The 13,988-nt window shown below is 28.9% G+C and overlaps 4 protein-coding genes across 10 annotated transcripts in view; 3 read left to right on the plus strand and 1 right to left on the minus strand.

Annotated features, from left to right (window-relative positions):
* The window catches only part of LOC126847961 (cytochrome P450 4c21-like), a 127,158-nt gene that overhangs the window by 66,571 nt on the left and 46,599 nt on the right, over nt 1-13,988 (minus strand). The window lies entirely within an intron of this gene.
* Nucleotides 1-13,988, plus strand: part of LOC126847981 (very-long-chain 3-oxoacyl-CoA reductase-like) — an 86,565-nt gene that overhangs the window by 57,574 nt on the left and 15,003 nt on the right. The gene's annotated exons all lie outside the window — the stretch shown is intronic.
* The window catches only part of LOC126847964 (cytochrome P450 4C1-like), a 49,746-nt gene that overhangs the window by 33,838 nt on the left and 1,920 nt on the right, over nt 1-13,988 (plus strand). The window lies entirely within an intron of this gene.
* The window catches only part of LOC126847982 (very-long-chain 3-oxoacyl-CoA reductase-B-like), a 75,510-nt gene that overhangs the window by 8,956 nt on the left and 52,566 nt on the right, over nt 1-13,988 (plus strand). The gene's annotated exons all lie outside the window — the stretch shown is intronic.

The raw sequence follows: 13,988 nt of genomic DNA on the forward strand, positions 1-13,988 counted from the left end.
CATCTTGTAACTAATAATTACGTTCATAAGCTAAGGGAAACTCATATTTTAATTAAAATATAATTTTTAATATATATACTTTAAGCTACTATTTAATATTTTTATAGCGTTGAATTAATAATATTTTACCTGCTAAAAAGAAACAATTTCATTTAATTAAATTTAAGTAGAAAGAACGATTTTTAAGTTTAGGGGTTATTTTTATTTCAGAAAAAAAGATTTCGTTTAAATTTTATCTATGTAATTTATTTATTAAACTAGTTATGGCCATTTTTAATGAAAAATTAAAGAAATGTTTCATGTTTTACGAATGTTAATTTAAACTCTTAAATTTTAGATAAAAAATAAAAGACAATTTGGCGAGATCTGAAGAGATAGTTTAATTATAGTGTTATCATTTAACCAATATAAATGATTTTAAAAATGTATGTGGATTTTTTTTTACTTAAATCCCTAGCCATAATAACTGAAGTGTTCAGTTAATAATATTTTACCTGCTGAAACGAAACCATTTCATTGAATTGAATTTTCCATAAGATGGAAACTTGAAGTTCAAAAGTTGAATAATCAACTTTTAGCAATTATACACAATGACTATTTCAGTTTCTAATTATTTTTAACATTTATACTCTCATGGCATACGCACTCCCGCGGGTATTAAGAACTAATAAATTATATTAAATTTCCAATAGGTATTATATTTACGTTCATATAGTTTGTTGAATACATAACAAGGTCATTACACGTTTTTCGAAAAAAAAAATACTTTTTAATTATTCAATATTTTGCATTCTATAAAATGAAGCCCGCATAATTAGGTCGTAATAATAAGGGCGTTATGGCATATATGAATACAAATCAATGTAAAGACAATAATGTGGTTAAAATTGCATTATTCGACTTTGTGTAAACTACCCTACACTTTATTTATTATTTATTTTATTAATTTTGGTATAATAATAACCTAGGGAGAGCATACCTAATCTAAAAAATGTAATTAAAAACTATGTTATAATTAAAGACAGTCAAGAGTAGAAAAACCCGTGTTTTTTTAGGCCGCAAATGAGTTTAAATTAATAAAACTAGAAAAAAAAATTAGCTTGATAATTGCACCATTTCCATTTATCTTTATTGTATAATATTTTCAAGGGAATTGATGAAATCACAGTAGATATAATGACAACAAGTGTAAAATTATTTTTTCAGGACGCTACACTTGGTTAAATAATATTTTATATGCATATTGTACATTATGCAGTATTGCAAAAAAAAAAGCATGATGGATTTTTGATAGTGTAATGGTTGTAATATTGTGCTCTTTAATAATTTCTAAACAACAAAGTAAATTTTTTACTATTTTTCTTGGATTGTTGTCTGTTATCATGTGGTGTAAATAAAAAACATGGAGTGTAGGGTTAAGTTATTTATTTGGGTTGTAATTTAAATTTTATAAACCATGTTATTTAGTGCATTGTGGGGACGGGGATTTTACAAGTATACGGGAATGATTAAAGCTGAAAGTGATAAAATTACTTTTAAACTTGTAGAAAACCAAATGAGTATATTATAGTGGGCGTTAGAATGATTAAATGTAATCATAATTAACCAATAGTTAAGCCAAAATGAGTGGAACATTGTGGCTAGTAACTTCAACATCATTTTTGCAAATAAAAAATTGGAGCCACTTAAAACATTTCTCTTCCAAACATTCAATTTGTCTATGAACAGTGATCCTACACATTCTACAACAATGTAGGGTAGATTTTTTTGTAGAAATATAGCATAATATATTTTTTAATATTCTGCAGAATAAATTATTGCTTTTATCATCATTTTCTAGAGAATAAAAAAATAATTGTCCTCAGGTCAATATTAAAAATTGAAAAAGCGTTAAATTAGTGATTTATTTTGCCCGATTTCAAGTGCATAGGTGTAATTTTTTTTATTATTAACTTGCTAATATTTTAATGATATATAGAGTGATCAAACGAGTTAGGGAATTTTTCATTTTAAAAAAATACCTTTTCAGATTGGCCTCGAAGTTAAATATGTACTGAAGAATTAACTCTAAAATAAAAGACAAATGTATAGTTTTACATTTTGTATATTATATTTTTCAAATGAACTTTCAGTTGATTCATGATTATCTAACTGGATGTAAACTTAACCAAAATTAGCGTAAAATGTATATTATATTAAATCTTTCTAAATTCTAAGCCGTCTTAGACCCGGCCGGTGGAAATAACGAACGTTAGACCTAAAAAAAATGAAACACCCTGACTTTAAAATCCTGAATTATTGGAATTTGTTTACAAGTTTTAATAAATGAGTAATCATTAAAAAAAAAACATTGTCAACTTTATTCCTTTATCGTATTCCTATTCATGCTGTGTACTGACATTTTTAATTGTCCATAGAAAGGTATAATATTTACTGATTTTACCACTTCAAAATTATTAGACCTTTAAAGTTTAAATTAGTTATAACTTTTACTAATTACTATTTTAGAACTTATTTCATACTGTTCAGATTAGTAAAATCAGGAAAAGTTAATCTTTCAATGGACGATAAAAAATGTCAGTACAGTTTAAATCAGAATAATAAGGTAAAAAGGCATTAAGCATGCTTATATTATTTATCATTATCACTATTTAACATTACTTTTTACTATAGGGCATGCAAAATACACACACCTGCGAAAATAACTACAATGCTATAATAATAATATTCATTAACATAATAGAAAATTAGTTTTGTCTCTTGGGAAAAAAAACCAAACAACCTTATACATTGTTTCTTTGTCGATAAAACTTCTAAAAAGCTGAATGTCATTGAAGAAATAGTGTAGTCTTATACCTTTCTTAGGTAAGAGTGTTGTTGTGCGAAATTTTATTTTTTTCAATTTGTATTGTAAACTTACACTTTACTAAACTTGAGAATTGCATGTAAAATATCACTTCACAAGCAATAGTGTGAAAATTTGAATACTCCCAACACCGAGCACTATTAGTCAAATTTAAAACGAGATGGGTACATCCGAGATAAAAAGGGATCCAACTTTATTTTGGTTTTCTCCAAACTGTTCTTGTACATGATCAAAAACATAATGATTTGTTTTACATCCATTATCTTTTTAACATCTAATAAATCATTTATATTGTTTGGTTTGTAATTTTCATAGCATACAGTTGTTATGGAAATAAATATTTATGAAAAATAAAAATTATATCTAAAATATAAAAATTGTATATTTTAACTCGCTTAATATTTGACTGATTGTGCTATTGATGTTTTGGTATTTTATACGAAATTTTATAAAGTGTTAGTTTACAGAACAAATAAAAAAAAACTTTAGCTGCGTAACAGCGCTCTAGACAAAAAAGGTTATAAGACTACACTGTTTCTTAAGTGACGTTTAGTTTTTTAGAAGTTTATCAACAAAGTTTATCTAACAAAGTTGTTTAATTTTTTTTTTCTAAGAAACAAAACTAAGTTTCTAATATGATAATCAATATTATCAAATCATCATTGTTCTTATAAATTGCAGATAACTGGAAAATGAGATAACTAAGAAAAAATATGTAATTATTTTATGGTGGTGAGCCCCTCCAATCCTGTTATAGTCTAACTACAATACGCATTACCGTCTTTATTTTTCTTATTAATATTTTATTTTATGCATATCTCATATCACATTAGCTCTGTCGTTACAAGTTCTATTTTCATCACTACCTCTGTTTTAGCCACGACTTCATCTTCTACTCCGTTGCTGTTTTAGTTGTACCTTTTAACTTTAAGGATCAACTACTATTCATCTTCGCTATGTTTTCGGTTGCATCTGTAAACTGCAAGGAGTGATGAGTCTTGCTGCACTAAACATTTTAAAACTGAAGAGAGACACATATTTAAAGTCTATTACATTAGGCCGTTAACCCAAATACTCCTGGGTACCTTCTTAGGTGTAATTTTCCTATAATGACTTAGTGCATGCCTGATTCCATTGCCTTATTATACAGTCGAAACAAAATGAAATACTTACTAACAAAAATGTTGGTTTGCTACTGCTCTGAATAATGAAATTGGTGATCTAAAGACTAGATTAACTTCATAAACAGGTCAATTAGCCGAAATTAAGCCGGAGAATGCTCTTCTTACTGAGTTCTTTTTAGATAAAATTTAATATTTTGAATGGTATTTATGATATATTTTTTTTCTCTCGTTTTTTTAAAGATGAATGGCTCACCATCAGTTATAAGTATAGTTTGTTTAATAAAACCATTTTATACTTTTATACTAAATAAAATATAATTATTTTAGTTTATGTTACAAAATCATAGTGTGCTGCGTAAAGTGATGAAAACCAAAAGGATAGGTGATTTTTAGGGTAGATGGCTTAAACAAAAAAATGTCCATGTTATAGCTAAATGGCTCGCTATACGTTATGAGTATAACTTGTTTAAGAAAACCATTTTTTACTTAGAGATTTCTATGTTATAGATTATAATTGGGAAAAAACTCACAGATGAGTAATTTATTTTATAAACAAATAATGGTATAAGTATAATATGGTTTTAAAATACAATTATGCAATTCTACATTTTTCTGAATTAATTTTTGTCGTGATATTACTGAGTATCAAATAATAATATAAAATGGTAATTAGTTTTATACATATTAATCACATAAATGTGTAAGTGCACAATGTGTAGTATCTTATTTTTATTTCCATACAATGTAAAAAACATATAAATTCGCATAATTATCTGCACCAATGATTATTTTAATGTAATAACGTTAAAATGGCATCCTATAACCTTACTGATATTCTTCACTAGCTGTAATTATATTAGTGAATTTTAAGATATCAGTGCAACAGTATACATTATTAAATATTTATATTTGAATGAATTTAAACCAACTAACTTTTTGATAATTATGAGTCAATCAAGTATCGAACAACATGGAGTTTGTAGTAGTTTTGTTCTATTGTGTAATATTTTTCATAATAACAAGATTTATAGTGATATTTATGTACCAAGAAATTATTGCGCCGATCTTGCATTGAAATATTGATTTACGAAAACAGGGATATGGGCACTTAATGTTATATTTAAAAATTAAAGACCGGTAAGGAAGTTCATGAAAAATCTATGTTTTACTGATTGTCATGAAAAATGGTTGAGCTACTACTTACATCTCTAAAGAATTTTAATTCAAAAATTGATTACACATATTTTTTTTTTTTTTTTTTTAATGATGTGTAGTTCAAACCAAAATATAGTTACTAATAAAATAATGGAAAAAAAGCGAGTATTAACGCAAGTAGTTTTATTTGTGATTGAAAAAATAATCTATTAATTTTTATAATTTCTAAATACGTATTATTATTATTTTTTTTTTTTATTAAAAAAAGTCCGCGACAGCTGTGGCCATTGGACTGACATTATTTTACATTATTAAATAACAATCTTATGCATTATACAATAGGTAATTTTATGAAAGAAACAGTCATATTTTTAAATTTTGTTGATTAGTTTGGAATTGTGTATGAATTCTATGATGCTTTTGACATTGCATGGGTCAGGGTTTAGTGACTCGGAGAGCTGGTCTGGCAGGTTTGCGTTTCTTCTGTCTTTGTCGTAGCTCCGACATTCTGTGAGGATGTGTTTGACGGTTAGGGGGTGCCACAGCAGGTGCATACGGGGGGTTCTTCTCTCTTCATGAGGTGTTGGTGTGTGGTATGCGTATGACCAATCCTGAGGCGAGTAATGGAAGTCTCCTGTTTTCTCGTGGTATTCTCAGGGAAAGGCCAAGGGAAGGTAGTTCGTGTAATCTCGTGTAGTTTTGATGTTAATTTAACCCATTTGTTTTCCCATTGGTCCTGTATGTTTTTGGTTATGATTATTTTTACGTCTTGGTATGAGAAGTCCAGGGCTAAAAGGGAATCATTGGATGAATGGGCCAGTTTCGCGGCCATGTCAGCGCGCTCGTTGCCTGTTATGTTGCAGGACAGCCAGGGCTTCTGTGCAGTGTAGATGGAGCATTTGTTGGATAATGTCCATTGGATTTGTGTGTTTCCGTGGACAATAGCCATCCCAGCGTGGTTTTCTGTGATGGAGGCATCCGTATAAATAAGTGAATGTGTAGAGGACAAAATTTCCTTGAGAAGGTTTTTGAAGTGATTAGGGCAGGTGGATTTCTGGGGGAGTTGGTGTAAGTCCAGGTTCATATTCATTGAGATGAGCCAAGGCGGGGATATACTAATTTCAGTTGTTAATATTTTTTCTAGTTCGTACTTTTTGTATACACGGTCAAATGTGTGATTCGGCGAGTGGTGGAGGCCGGAAGGGGCTCTTGCCATTCTGGCAGCAATTTTGCATGTTTGTTCTGACCATCTCATGTCCAAGGGGGGAATGCCCGCTATGCTGAGGATGTGATAGTAAAGTCGTCTGCGTATAGCAAAGGAGTGTTAGGGTTTCGGACTCCTGCGGATATGTCATTAATGGTGATTAGGAATAGCGTTACTGAAATAGTGGATCCTTGGGGTACGCCGTTCTCCTGCGTGAAGGAGTCTGATAGAGAGTGGGGTGTTTTCACCTGAAAGGTGCGGTTGCAGAGGAAGTTGTTTATGAATTCTAACATGTTTCCTTTGGACAAAATTTGGTTAAGCTCGTAAATGATTCTGGGCCTCCAAGCTGTGTCTTATGCCTTGGCGATGTCAAAACTGATAATTCCTAATTTTTGTTTATTCTGTAGGGCCATTTGGATATCGTTTTTAATGTTTAAGAGGTTTTTAATGGTGCTTCTATTGCTTCTGAAACCGTTTTGTTCTGGGGTGAAGTATGTGGATTTTTCCAAAAACCACATGAGGCGGTTGTTGATTATCTTCTCAAGTAGTTTGCATATAGTATTGAGAAGACAAATAGGTCGATAGCTGTCGGAGAGAACTTTATTTTTGTCAGGCTTTAGGATAGGAATGACATAACCATGCCTCCAGGAGTTGGGGAATGTTTAATTAGTCCATATAGAGTTGTATATTGATAGTAAGTATATTCTAGCGTTTTTTGGGAAATTTTGAATAAATAGGTATAGAATTCCATCAAGACCCGGGCTTTTGCTTTTGCAGTTTCGGAGTGCATATTCAAGTTCTGTAATGAGTAAAGAGGAGTTCAAATGGGTTTGTACACTATCGAGCGGATCCACGGTATTAGTGGGGTTATTGAATTTATGTGCATTAGAAAGGAACTCCTGATCGTAGTTGAAATTACTAGAGTTGTCTTGAAACATTTGTCCCAGGGTATTGGCTACTTCTACGTTTTTTAATAAAACATATGTTTTTTTTTTAAATGATGTACCAAAAAGTGATACCAATTTTTAAAAAAAAATATTTTATTATTAAAGTTGGTTCTTATTAATAAGTCCTCTAGGGACACCGATATATTATCTGGCTCTGGATCTTAAATTTTAGTGTTCCGCACCTGGTTTAAAAATAATATGGTTAAGAAACACTCAAAGTAGTAAGTATACCTTTAGGACGACTTGTAAATTCTCCAAAAACTCATGATATTCGCTTTTCTGTGCATTCAACTTTACACTGAAAGCAGTTCTTCCAAACATCTCCAAAGTCGCCATACCGACAGCAGAGCTTATTAATTGATTTCCCTTTTTTTGTACAATATTTTACCGAAGAATTTTGTTTCCTCGTAAAATATTGGTACGGACGATTTAAGCATCGAAAGTTTAAACGCTGCAGCTACCATTTTTCTATACATTTTATCATACCAAATTAAAATTATATTTGATATTAGGAAAATTCGAAGGAAACATTATAATTATTGGCGAGAAACTGTATTCCTAGAATTTAATAGTCAAGTATTAACAGTGTACATTATTTTTTAAAATGTGTTATACATATTGACGCTATATTATTTTTGCTATAATTATAATGATAAATGAATATAAAATAACTCTGAAAATTTTACCTGTTTTTTTTCGATTCATGAAACTTCTTGTTTAAAAATAATCCATTGCCCATAATTGATTCGCTAATTAATTAATATGAAGTAATATTTAGTTTAAAATAATGACTCTATTCCAAGAATAGACAAAGTTACAGATGGATTTTGAAAGCCAGGCAAAGTGACTAAATCATCAACAACATTATTATTACTTATTGTTCATTAAAATATTTGGAAGTTATAACCTATTACGGTCATAAAACATTTTGACAAAAAAAAGAATTAGTATATTTGACAAAATTTAAATATTTTATCTACATTAATTAGCTTAATCTTATTCCCCTAGCCATTAATAGTTTTTCAGTTCCCGTTAATACCTAGTAATAAGATGATTAGTGGTTGATCCTTAAAGTTAAAAGGTACAACTAAAACAGCAACGGAGTAGAAGATGAAGTCGTGGCTAAAACAGAGGTAGTTATGAAAATAGAACTTGTAACGACAGAGCTAATGTGATATGAGATATGCATAAAATAAAATATTAATAAGAAAAATAAAGACGGTAATGCGTATTGGAGTTAGACTATAACAGGATTGGAGGGGCTCACCACCATAAAATAATTACATATATTTTCTTAGTTATCTCATTTTCCAGTTATCTGTAATTTATAAGAACAATGATTATTTGATAATATTGATTATCGTATTAGAAACTTAGTTTTGTTTCTTAGAAAAAAAAAATTAAACAACCTTGTTAGTAGTTCATTGTTATTTTGTTGATAAACTTCTAAAAAACTAAACGTCACTTAAGAAACAGTGTAGTCTTATAACCTTTTTTGTCTAGAGCGCTGTTACGCAGCTAAAGTTTTTTTTTATTTGTTCTGTAAACTAACACTTTATAAAATTTCGTATAAAATACCAAAACATCAATAGCACAATCAGTCAAATATTAAGCGAGTTAAAATATACAATTTTTATATTTTAGATATAATTTTTATTTTTCATAAATATTTATTTCCATAACAACTGTATGCTATGAAAATTACAAACCAAACAATATAAATGATTTATTAGATGTTAAAAAGGTAATGGATGTAAAATAAATCATTATGTTTTTGATCATGTACAAGAACAGTTTGGAGAAAACCAAAATAAAGTTGGATCCCTTTTTATCTCGGATGTACCCATCTCGTTTTAAATTTGACTAATAGTGCTCGGTGTTAGGAGTATTCAAATTTTCACACTATTGCTTGTGAAGTGATATTTTACATGCGATTCTCAAGTTAAGTAAAGTGTAAGTTTATAATACAAATTTAAAAAAAAAAAATTTCGCATAACAACACTCTTACCTAAGAAAGGTATAAGACTACACTATTTCTTCAATGACATTCAGCTTTTTAGAAGTTTTATCGACAAAGAAACAATGTATAAGGTTGTTTGGTTTTTTTTCCCAAGAGACAAAATTAATATTCTATTATGTTAATGAATATTATTATTATATCATTGTAGTTATTTTCGCAGGTGTGTGTATTTTGCATGCCCTATAGTAAAAAGTAATGTTAAATAGTGATAATGATAAATAATATAAGCATGCCTGATGCCTTTTTACCTTATTATTCTGATTTAAACTGTACTGACATTTTTAATCGTTCATTGAAAGATTAATTTTTCCCGGTTTTACTAATCTGAACAGTATGAAATTAGTTCTGTAATAGTTATTAGTAAAAGTTATAACTAATTTAAACTTTAAAGGTCTAATAATTTTGAAGTGGTAAAATCAGTAAATATTATACCTTTCTATGGACAATTAAAAATGTCAGTACACAGCATGAATAGAAATACGATAAAGGAATAAAGTTGACAATGTTTTTTTTTTAATGATTACTCATTTATTAAAACTTGTAAACAAATTCCAATAATTCAGGATTTTAAAGTCAGGGTGTTTCATTTTTTTAGGTCTAACGTTCGTTATTTCCACCGGCCGGGTCTAAGACGGCTTAGAATTTAGAAAGATTTAATATAATATACATTTTACGCTAATTTTGGTTAAGTTTACATCCAGTTAGATAATCATGAATCAACTGAAAGTTCATTTGAAAAATATAATATACAAAATGTAAAACTATACATTTGTCTTTTATTTTAGAGTTAATTCTTCAATACATATTTAACTTCGAGGCCAATCTGAAAAGGTATTTTTTTAAAATGAAAAATTCCCTAACTCGTTTGATCACTCTATATATCATTAAAATATTAGCAAGTTAATAATAAAAATAATTACACCTATGCACTTGAAATCGGGCAAAATAAATCACTAATTTAACGCTTTTTCAATTTTTAATATTGACCTGAAGACAATTATTTTTTTATTCTCTAGAAAATGATGATAAAAGCAATAATTTATTCTGCAGAATATTAAAAAATATATTATGCTATATTTCTACAAAAAAATCTACCCTATATTGGTTAATTATGATTACATTTAATCATTCTAACGCCCACTATAATATACTCATTTGGTTTTCTACTAGTTTAAAAGTAATTTTATCACTTTCAGCTTTAATCATTCCCGTATACTTGTAAAATCCCCGTCCCCACAATGCACTAAGTAACATGGTTTATAAAATTTAAATTACAACCCAAATAAATAACTTAACCCTACACTCCATGTTTTTTATTTACACCACATGATAACAGACAACAATCCAAGATAAATAGTAAAAAATTTACTTTGTTGTTTAGAAATTATTAAAGAGCACAATATTACAACCATTACACTATCAAAAATCCATCATGCTTTTTTTTTGCATTTCTGCATAATGTACAATATGCATATAAAATATTATTTAACCAAGTGTAGCGTCCTGAAAAATTAATTTTACACTTGTTGTCATTATATCTACTGTGATTTCATCAATTCCCTTGAAAATATTATACAATAAAGATAAATGGAAATGGTGCAATTATCAAGCTAATTTTTTTTTCTAGTGAATATTAATTTAAACTCATTTGCGGCCTAAAAAAACACGGGTTTTTCTGCTCTTGACTGTCTTTAATTATAACATAGTTTTTAATTACATTTTTTAGATTAGGTATGCTCTCCCTAGGTTATTATTATACCAAAATTAATAAAATAAATAATAAATAAAGTGTAGGGTAGTTTACACAAAGCCGAATAATGCAATTTTAACCACATTATTGGCTTTACATTGATTTGTATTCATATATGCCGTAACGCCCTTATTATTACGACCTAATTATGCGGGCTTCATTTTATATAATGTTGAGTATTCAACAAATTATATGAACGTAAATATAATACCTATTGCAAATTTAATATAATTTATTTGTTCATAATACCCGCGGGAGTGCGTATGCCATGAGAGTATAAAATCGTTCTTTCTACTTAAATTTAATTAAATGATAACCATAAGACATTTATATCAAAATCCAATAAGTGTTTTAGGTCTGTTTTTTTGGTAAAAACATACTTACCAATTTTTTAATCCTAAATAATATTATATACAAGGAGGTCTCGTATCTTCGGAAATTCATCATAATTGTAATCAATTAAATCAATTAATAAATAATTTAATTGACAATAAATGGGCTGTTAATCGGTTAATTTTATATTTCTTCAAAAGAATGGTAAAGGTACGTATTTTATGAACTTTTCTACTTGGGATGAATTAATTAAAAATTTGAAGTGGTCGATTGGGAAATGGGAAATTTATAATGTATACATAATATGTAAAAATTATTTAATAATCAAAAAAATACTTTTTTGTAGTATAATTCATAGTCATAATTTGGAGAGGCTAGAGAATAAGATTAGGCTAATTAATGTACATAAAATCTTAAAACTTTGTCATATATACTAAGCCTTTTTTTTTTGCCAAAATGTATTATGGCCGTAATAGGTTATAACTTCCAAATATTTTAATGAACAATAAGTAATATTAATAATGTAGTTGATGATGAATTAGTCACTTTGCCTGGCTTTCAAAATCCATCTTCAACTTCGTCTATTCTTGGAATGAGTCATTATTGATTATTCATACACAAATGTATACATTTGATACTTTCATAAAGATGACCTATTTTTTTCTGCAATGTTATGAGTATATAATCTTTATAGAACTAGATTATATTTAACAAAAACAATAATTTATGGACTTAATATTTTCAGGAGTCACGCATTATAAATGGTACAAGCCTAAATAACATTATCGTTATACTTATAGCGGTAATATTGTTTTTGGTAGTTCTATACTATAAAATAGCAAACCGGAGAAAGACGTCATTGGCAAATCGAATACCCGGTCCAGATGGATTCTTTTTAGTAGGAATGTTACCCGTTTTACTTGGAGGACCTGAAAAATTATTGATAAATATTTTAAACAATGCCAGAAAGTAATTACATATATATTAACGAATTTCTATTACATTGTATTACTATATTAACTATTTCATGTCTTAGCTCTGGCACATAACCGAAAAAAGTGTTACCAAAAATTAATAACGAAAAAAGTTTTTCAGCCCAGTCTGCATCCACGAAAGAGCATTTTCATGTCTCGTTGAATTACCAAATAAATTTAGATTAGTGGTGGAATTATAGATAATGAAATAGTATATGAACTAGCTAGTATCTAAGGTGGCTAGTAAACGTATCAAGTTTCTGGCTAATATTTTAGTGTTATCATATTAACTGGTTTTAAACAATTCATGATAACCTGTTTATTTATTGAATTTGTATTCACTTATAATTTGATCTTTGTGATTACAACATATCTATTATCTCTATTCTCTTATCAGATAATAGCGTTACGCTTTTTTCGATCATGTGCCAAGGCAAACCATCCCCATTCCCATCCCTATTACCACTCCCAACCCCATTACCACCCCAACCCCATTTAAGCCAGAAATTAAACACTACATAATTAGGCAGAAATTGATGTTTTAATATACTAGCTTGTTACTGCTTATTAATTTACTATATCATTATCTATAATTCCACCACTACTCTAAATTTATTCGGTACTTCAACGAAATATGAGAAAGCTCATTCGTGGTTGCAGACTCGGCTAAAAAACTTTTTCTATTAATTTGAGAGCAACAATAACTACATAGTATGTTTGTGATATAGATACGAGAATACTTTAATTAAATGGTGATTTTTAGATAGCAATAATTTGTTCTTTGTTTTTGTAATACAGTTATGATCACACTTTATTCAAAGCATGGGTTTTTAATCAATTGTACATATTTTCTAAAACACCTGAAGTCTTAGAAGCAGTTCTTACCAATCCTAACCTGTTCAGCAAATCTAAAGAATTTAAGGTGTTAAACGAATCACTTCCGGGCAATGGAATTTTAACTAACAATATGTTCCATGAATGGAAAAAGAACAGGTGAACTTTTTTTGTATTATCTTATATTTATATATTATTATAGAAAAACAATTCTTCAAAATTCGTAAAAAAGAAACAATATAGCGTCAATATGTATACCACATTCTAAAAAATAATGTACACTGTTAATACTTGATTATTAAATTCTAGGAATACAGTTTTTTTACCAATAATTATAATGTTTTCTTTAAAAGTTACCTAATGTCAAATATAATTTTAATTTGGTATGATAAATTGTATAGAAAAATGGTAGCTGCGGGGTTTAAATTTTCAATGCTTAAATCGTTCGTACCAATATTTTACGAAGAAGCAAAATTCTTGGGCAAAATATTGTACGAAAAAAGAGAAATCAATACTCCTACTTGGATGTCTTGACTAGTTTGCCAACGTTTCGGAACACTTGCACGTTACATCTTCAGGGATGTGGTTTGATGTTGCTCGTACCGCGCTTTCCTGCTGGCTGACTGATTCACTTCCGTGGGTGTAGCTTATATACCATACCCCCACCGCATTCTCCGCTTCCTCTTGCCGCTGCCAGCTGTTTTCTACGGCCATGCCCTTTCGCCTTGGCCGGCTACCACATGACTGATTTTCATTACCGTTATCAATAGTTTCTTGCTGT

The sequence above is a fragment of the Adelges cooleyi genome, unplaced genomic scaffold (assembly GCF_023614345.1).
Source record: "Adelges cooleyi isolate 19-005CV unplaced genomic scaffold, UGA_ACOO_1.1 ACOO_flye_CR_arks_rails_tigmint_CR_PRNA_14, whole genome shotgun sequence".
Lineage (NCBI taxonomy): Eukaryota > Metazoa > Arthropoda > Insecta > Hemiptera > Adelgidae > Adelges > Adelges cooleyi.